The 16665-nt window shown below is 40.7% G+C and overlaps 1 pseudogene; it reads right to left on the bottom strand.

Annotated features, from left to right (window-relative positions):
• Nucleotides 1–1931: 1931 nt before the first annotated feature.
• On the bottom strand, nucleotides 1932–3267 carry LOC147622168 (calmodulin-like; annotated as a pseudogene).
• Nucleotides 3268–16665: the final 13398 nt, after the last annotated feature.

Here is a 16665-nt window from a genome sequence, read left to right as displayed (position 1 = left end):
TCAAGGTTTTAAGATCTGCAGCCAGGTGCCATTCAACCTCATATTCACCATATCCTTCTACATAAAGCTTTTCGCCATTCGACTGCTGCTGGATAGTGGAAGGAAGCTCAGTCTGGTTGAAGTACCACTTCAGAATTTCATGGGTCTCTGTTGGAACCTGTTAACAACAACTGTTAGATTGTCTACAACATCATAACAAGAGGATAGTAACATAATATTCTTTATTTAAAAATGGATAGCACGTCACCTCAAATGCAGCCAGCCACCAAATCTCATTTTCGGATTGTACACTAAAGTGCTTCTCATCAGCATTACTGATACTTGCATCCAAAGCTCTATTCATTAAAGTAATGCTAACCCTTTCCAGCTTCTGTCCTTTGATCACCTCACTCTCATCAAGTTTCAAAACAAATTTCAGCCTTCCATTGCACTCATGTACACTGATGTCATAAAATTTCACCATAGCCATTTGTAAGTCTTTCAAATATTGCAATTTTCTATTGAACTTTTCAAGTTGTTTTCGAAGGTGTGCATTCTCACTCTCCAATGTGAAATTGTTGATTTCTCGAACTGCCAAAATTTCATTCTTCTCCTTAATAGTGTCCTGCATCTTACAAATAGTCTGCTGCAAATGATCAAACTCTTTTTGTAACCCAGCACAAACTTTTGCTTTGTCCTCGTTTGAAGCTTGCAAAGCTGTTGTGATCGATGCCAAGTAAAAATTCGCACCTTCAAGCATTTTTATCCTGGCATCTCTATCACTCAAATGTCTTTCAAAGATACTTTGACATTGGCCAAATAGTCTTTTGCAATACCTAAGCAATCCATTTTCACCCTCACACACAAACTTGAAGAAACTTGTCAACCCAAAGAATGATGGAGATTGAGAGGAGGTTGGATCTGGTGGGTAAATACTACCATCCAACCAAAGGTCCATATTTTTCTTTCCTTCATTTCGAAGCTCAGTAATGCGGGCTTCGCATGCTGGCCTAGACCAATTTCTCTTACAGCAGGGAGCATAATCGGGTTCTACTTGGAAGTGGATGTCCACCTTTTTCCTCTTTTGCTGCACAGGTTCCATTGCATTGTTTTGTGCTTTAACAACACCAAAAAGCATCATGAACTCACACTTTAACCAAAAAAAACCAAAGATATTACACTTATCTCCCGTGAAGAAGATTGCTTCATTAAAACCAAAAGACAACATCACTAAATAATACCTCCTTGTCCATCAAACAAACTTGTTGGTATCCTGGATGAACCAAAATGTACAGAGTACTTGTAAGCACAACCCTCACTTGAAAAAGGTAAGAAATGGGATTGTTATTCATGCACAAGCAGGTATGGCGCATGAAGAACAAATACTTTTCCATCCTTTTTCAAAACTTGCTGCCTTGAGAAGAAGAGAAAATCAAAAACCTCCCGCTCAAAAAAATTCGGATTTGGAGTGGTTGTGGTTGTGCAATTGGGAAGACAATGAGGGAGACAATGCAAGATGATGGGTTGCAGGGACGAAGTTCGGTTCAAGTTTGGTTAGCAGAGTTGGCTTCGTTACATTCAAAAGTGTAATGAAGAAAGAGAGTGGTGTCTTTTTTCAATAAAATAAGACACCATAGTGGGAATAAAAAACTATACTCAAGATGCATTGTTTTGAATTTAAAAACACCCTACATGTCAGTTAATGGAATAAAGAACTCAAAAATGACGCACGTGCCCTCCAATATTATATGTGGATTTATTGGCTTGCTTTGTCCACATCACCATCCCAAGGGATCTCTTACAAGGCCCCTTTTTGAGTCCAAATTTTCCCTAATGGCAAAACATTTGGTAGGCGGGATCCTAGGCATACATCATACAATGACCTTTCTAGGCAAACCTTCTGGAGAGATACACAAATAATAAAAATGATTTGACTTGACTCCTGGGCAACTTCAATCCAGCAAGATAGCTGTGGAAAAAATGATTGACTTGAGCTCCTGGGCAACTTCCTCCAGCAAGCCATCTCTGTCTATATTACCACTGCAGTTCCCTACATCCAGCAAGCCATCTCTACTTGTATTACAACTTCGTTTGGGCAAAGCATCCAGCATCCAGCATCATGAAGGTTACACTTACACCAATAGAAGCACAAACCAACTAAACCATAATCATCACTAACCACTTTGTCTGGTTAAAACTTCCAGCATGAAGTCCAGGCATACACAAAGATACAAAGCCATACCAAGGGCTATGTAGTCAAAGGGTTGAGAAGAGCTGCACATGCTATGTGCCCTTGAGAGTTTCTTTGCAACCTATCTGCACCCCATGCTACAAGCTCTTTTACACATTCACTTGACCCACCTTGGTTTGCAAAATGCAAAGGCATTCTCCCAAATCCGAGGCTTCTTCAAGATTATCTAAAGGCAGGGGGATGCCCACTGTTTGCAGTGTAGTGATGCAAGTCTTCCCATGGGATACATCAAATATGAGGACATTAGCTCCCCCTTTCACCATAGCTCAATGCAAGCTACAGATAGGTTTCTTTGCAACCTATCTGCACCCCATGCTAGAAGCTCTTTTACACTCGGTCTGCAAAATGCAAAGGCGTGCTCCCAAATCCGAGGTTGCTTCAAGATTATCTGAAGGTAGGGAGGTGCCCACAGTGTAGTGCATGTAAGTCCTCCCACGGGATGCATCAAATATGAGGACATTAGCTCCCCCTTCCACCACAGTGTAGTGCATGTAAGTCCTCCCACGGGATGCATCAAATATGAGGACATTAGCTCCCCCTTCCACCACAACTCAATGCAAGCTACTCTTCCATGCTTGCAAGCAAACATCAATGGTGTCTGGTTGTGAGGATGAATCAAGGCATCCATCATAGCCCCATTCTCCAAAAGTAGAGAAAGCACATCTCATCCACCTCTTCATCAATCAACTTCTCACCAAGATTGGTCATCATGCGACAAAGCTCTTTTGTGTAGAAATGAAGCCATTCTGATCCTTGTCAAAAACCTTGAAAGCCTCCTTAAGTTCCTCTTCAAAGTTAGTGACCTTTATCTTTCGGGCCATGAGATTGAGAAACATAGGAAAGTCAATGGTCCCATTTCCATCTACGTCCACCTCGTTGATCATTTCTTGCAACTCAGCTTCTGTGGGGTTCTGGCCAAGCGAGCACATCACAATTTCCAGTTCTTTTGTGGTGATACAACCGTCACCATCCTTGTCGAAGAGATTGAAGGCTCCCTTGAACTTGGCTATCTGCTCTCTTGTGAGCTGTTCGGCCATAGCGGGAGCTCCAAATTAGGATTAGGACTTGAGCTTGGGGGGGTGTGCTAGAGAGAGAGAGAGAGAGGGAGAGGGGGTTTGGGTGAGGTCACGGGGTTGGGTGAGGTCAGGGGAAGTGAGTGAGAGAGAGAGGGTGGGGAGGGTTTGCACAAGAGAGAGCAAGAGAGGGGGTTAGATGAAAGGGAGAGGGTGGGGTCGGGTGAGAGGGGGAGTGAGGGGTTGGTGGGGAGTGACGCGAGGGGGCCGAGTGAGAAGGAGAGAGGGTGGGCTTGCACCAGAGAGAGGAGAGGGGGAGTGTGGGGCTTGGTCGGTGAGGGGGGCCATGGGGGTCGGTGGGAAGTGATGTGAGAGGAGTTGGGTGTGTGGTTGGTGGGAAGAGATGAGAGAGGGGTGGGGTGTGTAGTCGGTGGGGAGAAGAGAGCAGTGGGGTGGCGAAGGAGAGGGAGAGAGGAGGTGGTGGGGCACGCAGGTGAGAGGGGGGTGAGGGGCTGGCTTTAGAGTTAGGAGACATAGGAGCGACGCTAGTGGTGTTCAATAACCATGTCACAATAGTGGCGTGCATAGCACAGGCCATGCATGGTGAGGACACGAGCCGATGGATGATCATGCTTGTGCCAGAGCCTCGCAAGTTGATCTGGGAGAACCTAACAATCCCCCTCGCAAAACAAGGAGGTCGAAAATCGAGGTGCTGGTGTATGGTGTGGTGGCGATGACGATGATGTTCTACATGGTGCCCATCGCCTTGGTGCCATCTCACTAGACAACTTGGAGAGAAGAGAATTCCCGATGGAGAGAGAGGAGGGGTGCATGGGGTGGGGTGATGGTAAGAGGGGGAGTCACGAGGGAAAGAGAGGGTGGGGTGGGTCATGAGGGAGAGGTGGCAAGAGATGAAGGGGGGGTGGACGGTGAGGTGAGAGAGGGGGAGGGGGGTCTGACTAGTTGGTGAGGTGAGGTGAGAGCGAGTGAGAGAGAGATTTTTTTTGTTTTTTGTTTTGTTTTTGTTGTTTTTTTTGGAAAAAAATATTATGAGGGGGCTTTTTTAAAAAAAAATGGAAAAAATACTAGACGGGGGATTTTTGTTTTGTTTTGTTTTGTTTTTTTGGTTTTTTGTATTTGAAAAAATAAAATAAAGTAAATACCAAGAGGGGGATTTTTTTTCTTTGGTTTATTTTCCTTTTGTTTTTGGAAACAACGCTAAAGGGGAAATTTTATTTATTTTATTTTTTTGTTTGATCGCGTGAGAAGGGGGGTTAGCCGATGAAAGGGGGTGGGGAATGAGAGCAAGGGAGGGGTCAAGGGGGGTTGTCGTAGAGGGTGAGAGAGAGAGAGCACGAGAGGGGGGGTTGGCAAGAGAGAAAAAAAGGGGGGTCTTGTGATTTGTGAGAGAGAAACATTTTTTGTTTTTGGTTTTTTTTTGGGTTTGTTTTGTTTTTGTTTTTGCTTTTTTGTTTTTAAGAGGTGAAGACATGATACCTAGCACGTCAGAGTGAGTTGAGGTAGGTGTTCCTCTTGGACCATCACCACCCTTGGCATGCTCTTTTTCCCACTGAAGTTAGAAAAGTCATCCAAAAAGATGCGTAAAAAATCATTAAAATACTCATGGAAAATCTTGGTGGCAGTCCTCTGGAAGGAGGCGGGAGCATTGCAAATACCAAAGGGCATCATCCTATCGGCATATGTTCCCCCCACTATGTGACAAATGCTGTCTTGAGCTAATCCTTCTCCTCTATGACTACTTGGTTGTAGCCACTGAACCCATCCGTGAAGGAATAGAGCACATGACTATCCACATCTTCCAAAACCCGCTATATGAAGGGCAAGGAAAACCCATCTTTGATTGTGTAATGATTGAGGGGTCTAAAGTCTACACATATCTTGATCTTGTTGGGCTTCTTTTTTGGAATCACCACTATAGGTGACAACCACTTAGAGTGCTTGATGTATTTAAGGCATATTCATTGATGGACATGCTTTTGTTTTCCACAGTATGCAACTTCCTTGCCTTTGTGTTAGTCTGGAACATCTGAACTAGATTCTCCCATGCAACTGTTGGAGTGTTTGCATCCTGTATGTGTCCTATCATAGTGTCTGTGACACTAATTGAAAGCCAGTACATGACTTTTCTTATACCCTGATTCCAATCCTTGAATGCCTTTATATCTGCAGGAGTGGCATCCTCCTCAGATAACTCTGGAGGCTCCTCATTGTCTCCTTCTACATAATCCCAAAATCCTTTACCCATTTGGAAAGTGGTCATTCTGAACTTCGAGGCATGGAAGTTATTCTTATCTGGCTTCTCACTATCTGATTAATTCTGTTAGCCATGTTTTCCTGAAGCAATCAAATAACTTGTAAACAGATAACTTCTATATGCAACCTATAATACAGCAGTATCTCTTGTAATTGTTGCAGTAGCTATACTCCAGTAGCACAGCCTGTGTCACCAAATGTGACCAGAGTACATGTACATACACCCAGTATCAACAATACATGTGCAAACCCTGTCTGCACTTCCAAAATGCATTGCTGCACTACAATAACTAGATTTTGAGCAGAAACAGTTCTCCACCACACAACTTCTAGAACACTGCTAAAAATACCCTGCAGTGACAAAACGGGGCTCGTAACGCACCCGAAACGCAAATCTGGCCAAAAAAACGTTTGTCCCCAATAGGACAATATACTTGCCCTGTAGCTCCGCTCCCACGAAGACAGCTCCTCAATTGGAGATGTGTAGCTCCCAAAGCTATTGAGAGGGGGTGTTGTACCTAAACCAAGAAGGGGAAAGAGATAATGGTGCTCTTACCTGTGTAGTACCGCTTCCTTCCTTGCTTGTTCTTGCCTCTTGCTTGCCTCCTTAGCTCTCACATGAACTAGGCTCCGATACCATAAAGAGAATGTGGGGGAGAGGGAGAGCTTCAAACCCTAGCAAGCAAACACACACACACAAGAGAGAGCAAGACACAAGAGAGAGATGGATAGCTGAATTTTCTTCTATCTTCTTCTTCTCTACTCAACCAACATAACATAAAGATAAGAGTACACACTATATGGGTTAGTACTCAATTACTACAACATACAAGGGTCGATCCTTAATGTGAACTTGACTAAATGAGCTGGCGCTATAACTATGCCAGTCTCTAGTAATTCAAAATGGCTGTCACACACAGCCTGTCATCCCACTGGCTGCATATCACCCATAATCTCACCAACCATGCTAGTGGTATAGATGTGAAAGCTATCACCACCCAGGCGGGTCATCAATGTCCGCCGTAACACTAGTTGAGCTTGATATCTCAACACGTCCTTCTCTTGCAAAAGGTGATTGGCTAGTAGTAACCCATTCCATATCCATAATCTCTTGCATTTGCTTCTCCACTTTATCCTTCTCCACTTTTGACAATCTGTAGGGTGGTTTGTTGATGGGCTTGGTATGTGGCTCAAGCTCTATCCCATGATCCACCTCTCATTTTGGTGGCAAGCAGTTTGGCATTTGAAACACGTCTTCATACTCCTTTTACAATTCCTTTATACTTTATGCATAACTTCCCCTTCTTCCTCATTGTTTTCTTCCTTGAAAAGCTGTAAAACATATATGCATCCCATGTTCTAAAGCTCCCTCTTGAGTTGTCTTGCATTGATCATCTTGATACTCAGCACATGAGCTCCGGTGAATGTAGCCTCATCCTTTCCATGCATGAAACTCATATACCCTTGCTATAAATTCATGTGAAATAACCCAAGAGTTGACAACCAATCAGAACCCAATACGATATCAATGGGACCCATATCCAAGACAAGTAAATTAGCCTTGCAAGTATAATCACTTGTGAGAACTAAATCCGCATTCTTGTATACCAATATGTAATCCATTTTTTTCCCATTAGCCACTTGAACTTTATTACACGAAGGTAAAGCTCTGGGCTATAATTTGAGATTGCACATAGATAGACCTCTTGTTGCCAAAGGTATGTGTACTCCCACTATCAATCAAAACATGTGCCACTCTTGACCCCCTCAACGTACGTACACCTTTGCATTTGGCATAGGCATCACTAGATAAATTGCACAAAGTAGCCAAATGGTCTTTGTAATCTCATGGAGTACACATAGGTAGGGGAAATCCATCATTATCAAGATTTCCCTTCTTTTCCCCACACGAATCAAAAAGAAAATCACCCTCATCTTCAACTTCATTTGCATCATTGGAAATTTTAAAGCACTCTTCATAGTCTTCTGCTTCCTCTTTTTCCCCCATCTTTGCAAGACTCGGTGAGGATCATGCTAAGAGTCATTTTCTTAGCTTTGCACACTTTTCAATGATCTTTTCCCCATTTTTCCCTGCACTTGAAGGATAAACCATTTCTCTTCAAGTCGTCGATATGATCTTCACCGACCACCTTATTCTTGTTTGTGTCAAATTTCTTCCCACCATCAACATTGGAAGACTTAGGAAAAGAGGTACCAAATCTGAATTTTTCTCTACCACCTTTTCCATAAACGCTTGGGAATTTCGGAGGAGTGAAATAAGGAGTGACACTGCTTGAAGATTTACCCACATTTGAAGTGCCAAATTCATCCTATTGCCTTGATTTGCATACTTTGCTTCATAGATCTTCACTAAGAGCATAGCCCACCTTGATGGTGTCCGGTATTTGAACTTGCACATCAACTCTTATGCTATTTTGTAGCCCTTTGATGAACTTATTCAATTTGTAGCCATCACTCAATCGAGCCCTTCACATGAAGTGAAAGCTTCATGAACTTGCGTATATAGTCTTTGACATTGCTTGTTTGAGTAAGGTCATCCCATTTTTCTACCATCTTTCATTGATTTAATGTTGAAATGAATGTTCTTTTCATTTCACCTTTGAAATCCTCCCAAGTAGAGATCTCATAACCATGTGGATTTAAGTGTCGTCACCATGCATGAGCATAGCCTTCCAAATTCAAGGTAGTAAACAACACCTTTAAGGGCTAAGCTCAAAGTAAAGTTCCATCTTCTTGATCCATTCTTCAAATTCATCATTTGACGAGCCTTCCCCTTTGAACTTAGTAAAAGTAATCTTGTCCTTAACACCCTTGAACTCCTCCTCATTATCCTTATGACGGTCACGTGGCCTAGGATGAAGAGAACCCATGTCATTAAATTGATATGGCCTAATATGATTGGGTCCCAAACTATTGAAATGATGATCCAAATCATTAATGATGCAACCACCCAAATCATTGGAATAATGATCATGCAAACTTGGAGAGGCATTCCAACAAAGTGCCATGTAGATGTGGCTCACCCAATGTAATGCCTTTTCCCTTTTCCATACTTCTCCCTTGCATTGGAGACGAACCTTGCATCGATGTATTTGGCATATTGACACTCACTTGGTGCATAGGTTTGTTGGGCACATTTTTCCCACTTGATTGCATAAGTATCCCATACAAATTTGTGCTACCTTATTGCATCAACATTCCAAATACGCTTGCTCCACCTTGGTGCATCCTAGGAGGAGGTAAATTCTCCTTCCCAAGAAAAGGCCCTTAACTTTGTTCATGTTGATGTGGAATAGCTTGAGGTGAGTGTGTTGTATTGACATTTGAAGTACCAATGGAATTCCCAATAGGTTGTGGTCCCAAATCTTGAGACACCATTGGTCCATTATGAACTTCCTTATCTTTTCCCATATCTTACCTTAGACCACTCAACCCTTGCCTCATGTCTTTAATGCCATCATGCAATATATTTCCAATTCTTTGAAATTGTTGATCCATAACTTTGAATCTTTGATCCAAGTGATCAAAGAATTGATCATCACGAGCACTATCTTGGGGTCTTTGATTCAAGCTTGCCATAATTGTTTCAAATCTTAGCAAGTTGTTTTGCTCTCACGTTGCATTTTCTCGAGAAAATGTTGTAATAAAAGCGACATCTTCACCCCACTAGTAGACCCTTGTAGCATAGGTGTTACTTGATTCCGTTCCACATTTACTTGTGCATTGATCTGCCTTCGGCGCCACCATCCTTCTTAACAACCTCTTTGTAAGTTCCTTTAGACTATGACTTTGATGCCATCATTTATTAACAACCTCTTTGTAAGTGCCTTGGACTTTGACACTTTGACGCCATCATGACAATGACTAGTTTATACTTAGATATGCTCCCAAACTTTGATTTGCGTGCTCCTTAGCTTTATGGAGAGGTAATGCATTATAGATTCCACATATGTGCACTTTGATCTTGGTCAATGTGGAAGTACTCTCTCCCAAACTTTGATTTGTGTGCTCCTTAGCTTTATGGAGAGGTAATGCATTGTAGATTCCACGTATGTGCTCTTTGATCTTGGTCAATGTGGAAGTACTCTTTGTTTTGAATTTTAGACAAAGCTCTTCTTAATGGCACATTGCCTTTAGTTAAGCATCAAATCACAAAAAAGCAAGATCAAATGCAAAACTTGAGAGTGCCTAATTGGCCTAATTAATCAAAAAATAGCAAAAATTAGAACAATTGATGATGATGAAACTAGTACCTAGGGAGGTCGTGGGACTTCCAACTAAGCACCTCGATGGTTTCCTTTCCTTTTTCCATTACCCAACAACGATCAAAATCAAGAAAACGAAAGAAAATAAGATAGTTATAATTAGCAAAATCCACACAAAATTCCTACTATAATCACACTTTCACCACACTTATCACTCCAACTCTCAACATTCAGTCAATTTACCACAAGTTTTACAACTCATAGGCAAACTAAATCAAATAGCAGATGAATAGAATGCTCCAAATCCACTGTAGCACTATTACTACTCCTAGTCAGTATCGGCACTTCTTGTTTAAAGCTATAGCTTCACAACAAGTATTGACAATATGAACTCGTCTAAAGCATGAAAGCACATTGACCGTGTGAAATGGAGGCCTCAAGGGGCGTTAAACCCTTGAGCTCTATCAATCCTATTTCTTGGACTCCTTTAAAACAATATAAACATCAACAATAGAAGGAAGCTAGAAAGTTGTCTCTCTACCTACTCTCTCTCTCTCTCTCTCTCTCTCTCTCTCTCTCTCTCTCTCTCTTCATGACTAGCAATCACCAAACTTGAACCGTGCAAGCTTCAAGCTCTCAACATGCACAAACACTCACCAAGCAAACCTTCCTAGTTCATCTCCTCAATGATTAGAATGACTATAAGGTCCTCAAAGTTTGGAAATTTTTCCCAAGTTCTGGTAGATGTCCAAAATTGATCCATTCAATATGCAACCAAAAAGCCATCGTCATCAAGGGGAGCTCCAATATAGGTGAGGGCATTACAAGCCCTTTCAATTTTAATGAGTACTCACTTACACCTAGCATATTTCTCTACACATTATATACATTTCTCTTGTTTTAACTACATCTTTTTGCCTTGGTACTTATGCTATACAACTTAACCAAGATATCTCATGCATCCTTTAGTGTGTCTCTGCATCCTGTATATGATCAATCATAGTATACGACACACTAACACACAGCCAATACATCACTTTTTTGGCTCTTTCATGTCATGCCTTAAAGGCATGCACCTGTTGTGAGGAGTGGCATTTTCTTCCCAAAGCTCCAACTTCTTCGTGTCACCTAAAATAGACTTCCATTATCCTTTTCCCATGAGGAAGTTTCTCACCTTGAACTTCCATGCTTGGAAGTTGTTCTTGTCTAGTTACTTTCTCATACCTGGGATCACAACTTGGGATAGACATGATTACTTCTAGTAATTTACTATAAATAGTACTTGTAGCTTCTACACTTACATCAAATTTACAATCTCCAACATAGTTACCTCTTGTGACACTACTATAAACATGTTATATATAGCCACTGTATGTGAAATAGTCACATAAACTTACACAACCTACAAATCTTAGGTTCTTTGTACACAATGTCATGCAACCAAATTTCTATCATAAATATGTGCCAAACCAAAAATTGGTCATATAGAGTCAAAATTGACACTTCCATAGGGTACTTGTGAAAAACTTGTAGAGCCAAAATGGGGCCCAAAATGGTCTCGAGTCCAAAATTTGAGAACACTAAGGTCCTTTTCCCAAACGGTGAGAACAAACCTTCTTTTTGCCACCTTCTATTGTTTTCACATCTATTTGTGCAAGTACCTCTTTTGTAACCCCACAACCTTAAGCACTTTTTCCTTCTTTGTTTAGGCTGTGAAGGTCGTGGGGTTTAATTTAGTGTCAAGTTTGTTTGTCCTTACTTTGTTTTGGATATGGGGGTTGTGGGGTTGATTTAGTGTAGCTTTTTCAGACCTGTTCCTTCAGCCATTAAGAAGTTGCATCTTGGCCCAAGCAAAGATGTACTCTACCCATATAAAAGGGGTCATTTTCAAGCAATGGAAGTATAAGCACTTTCACACATCTCAAGTCTCTCTATGAGTCCAAGCTAATCTATCTTGGAACTTAATTGATTTGAGTCTATTGCACATATATATCATCATGGTGTAATTAGCCACCATCCACCTTAGCTTAGTGTAACCATTCAGCATTTAGCATGTGATTAGCTTAATCTACTTACATTAGTGAAGGTACCATAGATTTCAACATGGTAATAGAGCCTTCCCTCTATCCTTGCACTGTCTATTAGCACTTCCTTAGCATTATCTTTCACTAATTACATCATTAGTGGTTCTAATCCATCTTATCAATTTCTCCCCTCTTTGTGGCTAGATTTTAAACTCTCCATGCTCCCATTTCTCTTCACCATTGCCCAAGCCACTGTAAGAGCCTCTTCTTTATGCTATTGCTAAACCCTAACCTAAAGGAATTACTCAGTTTTGATGGCCAGCAGCTCGTAAATTACAAAAATGTGTAAATTGATCTTTTAGCTAATGCATTGTGTGTGATTTGAATTGGGGTAAGACCCTTTAGGAGGTTCTTAGAAATCATAAGAGGAATTCTCAGTCTAAACCTTATGCAATTTCATTCACATAAGTGGCCACAATAGAAGAAAACTAGTCGTAGACTTTAGGGTAAATGAGCTTGTTTTTTGAGCTTTGAGCTAATTTTTTCTACATACTCCTCTTCTACACTTCAAGGACAACACCCTCATGCAAAAACACCCTTCAATTTCTGCTTCCACCAGTTCAATTTGAGTCTCCACTCTCTTGAATGCTTAATCACTATGATTAAGACTAATCAAGATAGTTAACAATCAATTAGCAAAAATTGGGTGCAATTGGGGAAATAATTGAGTAATTAGGGTTGCATTTAGTGTGTTTACACATCAAAAGCACTAACTTTGCATTAGGGCTATCCTCAGGAAGCTCTAGAGGCAAAAATTAAAAATTGGAAGCACACGCACTACTTGCATTTCATCTTGTTTAAAGCACCCATATTTGTCAAGGTTGTACGACAATAGACACTGCTAATTTATGCATCATAAGCTCATTGGTAAGACCTTCTCATTATGGCAACATCAACATGCATCACTTCGCATGTAGAGAAGTTCAATGGGGGGAAGGGTTCCACACCTAGGCTACATAGATGAAGTACCTTCTAATGCATAAGAAATTGTGGAAAATTATTAAGGAAAATGTGCTAGATAAACCAAGTGAAGGGTGGATTGAAAAAGATGAGAAATCATTTGTCACTTATTGGTTTACACTTGGGCACTAGTCTTATTGATCACATTAACTCTAAGGAACATGTAAAAGATGTATGGGATACATTGAATCTCGTGTTTGGAGCAAAGGCAAAGAACCAAGAGATTCACTTAAAGATTGAATTCTATGATCTACAAATGAACTTTAATGAACCTTTGGCTCAGTTTGTCAGTAAAATGAAAAGCATCATGACCCAATTAGATGGAATAGATGCTAATATTGGAGATAAAGATGTAGTTGCAATAATCTTAAAAAGCATGCCAAAAAGGAATACAATGCACTTTTCATAACCTTGAATAATCTCCCAGAGCCAACATTTGATGGATGTGTCTCCTCCCTTTTTGAGAAGGAGAGAGAATTAAAAGGAAGTAATCCTAGCATTCTTGAACATACATTATTCAATAAAAGCAATGTGTGACGCATATGGATACATGCCATACTTTGTATTCTATGTTTTATTTTAACTACATATTTTTTATATTGTGGCTACTGTTAGAATTCAACTTGACTTATAAGGATACATGCAATGCCACAAAAAATGTACTGTTTAAAATCCATATATTCTTGTGTTATTGTCATTTTGTAGTGAATTTATGTTGCACACCTTTGGTGTTCACTTAAATATTGTCGCTCATTTTTTTCTCATTTTCTTTGGTGTTCTCATTTCTTATTACCTATGGAGCACTACTGTCATAATGCATTACTTGAAATGTGTCTCTCAATTTTTTACTCGCTCTCGAAAAGTTTCGCTCAGAGAATGGGAGGACCCTCATTTTGACAGTGTCCTTTCCTACCACAATTGTGACACTTCAATCAATCAGATGTACATTTGTCGTCAACAAAGGGATTGCATCTTGAGGAGGACTCTCAAGTATCTGTATCATAACGTTGATCAGCTGCCATAGTTGAAGACCTTGCCTTTGCATACTATGGCAATACACTTTGATAACAAAAAGAAAGGGGAGAATAAATTTATGTCACAGATAGCTCAACGGAATATTCAAACAAATGGAGAAACAAAAATCCATAAATCCATAATGTAATATAGTAATCCAAAACCAAGTGGCATGGGGAAGCTCACTAGTCATAGGGGTTCTCTCCAGCATGTACATCTATATCATCTCCAACATCCCCTGAGGTACCTACATCTGCATGCTTCCCTAGACTCCTATGCACCATAGGTATCACAAAGGTAGAGATGATATGATCATCCCTATGAACAATTGCACAAACACGGGCCTGCTCGAAAAAGCGGTACTATCCCACAACTGAGCTCCAAGCATATACCATATGGTGGAGAAAGCATCTCCATGAAGCATGATATGAAGGGCACACTACACTCCATCACACCACGCAACTCCTCCCCCATAGGTGATCTAGCCCTCACATTGGATGGCAAGTGATGATAGAGTACATAATCCTCGGGCTTCATGCCCAAAGCCTCAAAGCGAGACACACCCTTCTGGCAAAATGAAGCTGCAAACCATCCCACGCCTCCATGCAACAAACATCATGAAGGTACAATACTACAAAAGGACATAAGAAAGAAATTATAAACATTTTCCAATCATACAAAGTTGACTATGCAAAAAGTGTCCCATGGCAAAGCAATTACCTCAGTGCGTAGTCTCGAGGTCTTGTAATAGCCATATGGGGAGGGATGCATCACAAGAACTCTCCTCGATATTTCCAAGTCAGAGACATGGCAGTAGCGCTCCACCCAACCAATAGTGTCTCCTATTCAATGCAAGGAACATGAAGAAACAAAGTAATAGAAGGTATACATTTATGAAGAGGTTGAGATTTTTACCTCCTATGGAGGCCATTACAAGCAATGCTCCAGAATTTGATAGAGTAGAAGCTGCCAGTGAAATGCCATAGCGAACATGATCCTATGAATACGCATCCCACTGTGGACATGGCACCTATCCACCGCAGAGGACTTTGCCAAATGGAAGATCCAAGAACACTAAATCTTCAGCCCATGACACTAATCTTCCCTTCCTTAAATATTGTCTGCCGCCCTTACTTGCACACCTAAGCATATGCTCATGGGGACTTGAGTGTAGGTGGTGTTCTTCAATCCTTCAATGAAATCATGTCCTATCTCCACATAATCACCAACAACTACAATATAGTTGGGTTCTCTAAGTAGCACAATAGGGCCCATGGTATATTCATGAGACAATAAAAATAGGACATGGATTTCTTGACATGTGGCATATCATGCCCACCTACACAAAAAAAGGTAGACACATAACACAAAGGAATAGAATTCTTAAAGATTGTTACAACACAATGCATAGATTGAAATAATGCAATCAAGACATGCATACCAAATGGTTGTGATGGCTCTTCTTCCCACACATCCTGCATGTCATCCATGTCACATGGCTCATGTAAAATTTGTTGATTTACTAGACACTTGCGTTAAACCAAAAACAGGCAAGGAAGGTTTACAAATCAAGTCCTAATTCCTTGGAAAAACGGATAGAGTCTCCCTAGTAAACTTAATGAATTTTCAAAACCAAGACAACAACCATAAGCCTTTCAAGGCCTCACGCTCTATGTGGCATACAATAGTATTATATGATAGCCTCACTGACCTTGTAAAATAAAGCATAGTCATGTGCACAAGATAACAAACATAAAAGTAAAATAATATGAACGAGAATATATTATCCACTCACCTTTTTGCTGCTTGGCCTCAAACAAGTTCTTTTCCTTTGCTAAAACATGTCCCTTTGCCATGTCAAGCCAATTTGCTATTTCCCACTCTGTGAGATTTTCCATCTCTTAAGGGTACATATACAAGTAGCCTCCTATGCAACATTTGTCCACTTCCTAGCCATCGCTGGGATTAATGTAATATATCCTCTCTCCGTCAAAGTTGAAAAATACCTAAAGGAAAGAGAACACATATAACATCACATGCACAATAGTTTAGTATTGAATCATTGAAGGACTAGTTTCTAAATAGTCGAGAATTGAAGCTACCTAAATACCAATCTTTGAGCAGCCAACTGCACTAATTGCTTGTTCTTCATGGCCTTGTCAATTACTCTCTCCTCCTTTTTCTCCATGCGTGTTTCTAGAGGAAACATGGACTTTCTCCTCTCCAATTTGATTTCCTCATAGTATTTCAACAAGGATAAATCCACAAAGTAACACCAAGCGCCCTAGAATATCAACGAAGTCCCTCAAGATGTCTCTTGCCAAATGCAAGATATTCTCAAGCAAGACTTCCCTGCATATCCAACTACAAGAGAATAAAAGATTAGCATATTACATCCACAATGATCAATTCATATACGAGAAACAAGCCTGAAGACAAAAGCACTCACTTTCTATACAAATGATCACCACGGGCAATGTGATACATGGCTTTAGTAGCCTTACTTGCCTCCAATAGAGACAACCATAACACCTTAGCTTCCACAGGGGCTTCACATATTGTGAGGAGATTCAATTTCTCCAATATTGCAAAGCTATCACAATCCCATTTTAATGATAATACTTTGTCACACCATGCATCCCCAATGCAATCCATGCCACCAATCGATTGAGAACCTCTCATTGATTGCCGCAATCCATGCCACCAATCGGTGATTTCCCTCCCATACATAAAACATGTGATTGGAGAGAACTGAGAGGGCCAAAAATCAAGCGAGCTCATTCTCAAACTCCCTATTAATCTCTTTCTAGAAGAGATACCAAGAAGACATTACCACATCTGTGACCATGGTTTCCTCATGGGAG

This window comes from Cibotium barometz, chromosome 29 (genome assembly GCF_041138505.1).
Source record: "Cibotium barometz isolate CiBa-2024 chromosome 29, ASM4113850v1, whole genome shotgun sequence".
In the NCBI taxonomy this organism is placed as follows: Eukaryota; Viridiplantae; Streptophyta; class Polypodiopsida; order Cyatheales; family Cibotiaceae; genus Cibotium; species Cibotium barometz.
The sequence above is the reverse complement of the archived record's forward strand: the minus strand, read 5'-3'. Positions and strand labels throughout refer to the sequence as shown.